We start from the raw sequence: 441 nt of genomic DNA, 5'->3' as shown, positions 1-441 counted from the left end.
CCTGTGCAGGCAGAACCATGAGAGCATTAGCATGATGCAGATTGTCAGCAGTCCTCTGACCAACTCCAGAGAGCTTTTCAAGGGAGGAAGACACTTGAAACCAAGCCCAGGTACCCTTGAAACCAAGCCTAGGTGCTTCTCACTATGTAAGTACAAAAGTCTTGGGACTGCTTGTGGTGATCAGTGTTTTACTGTAGGCCAATGCAGCAGAGCCCTCACGTATTTCTAAAGACGCCTGAAACATCTAACACGAAAAATTTTGTCATCTTTTCTTTTTACAAACTCCTAAGTGATCAAAATGGAAAGCTGGGAGGGGAAACAAGGAATTCCCAGTGAGATCTACCAGCACACGAGCAACAGCCCGGCAGCTAGACGCCGGTACCCGCCTGGTCGCTCACAGCGCAGCTCCCCGCCTCCCCCCGTGACTTTATCCCGGCACAG

This window comes from Geospiza fortis, unplaced genomic scaffold, assembly GCF_000277835.1.
Source record: "Geospiza fortis unplaced genomic scaffold, GeoFor_1.0 scaffold279, whole genome shotgun sequence".
Taxonomy (NCBI): domain Eukaryota; kingdom Metazoa; phylum Chordata; class Aves; order Passeriformes; family Thraupidae; genus Geospiza; species Geospiza fortis.
Note: the sequence above shows the minus strand (reverse complement) of the source record.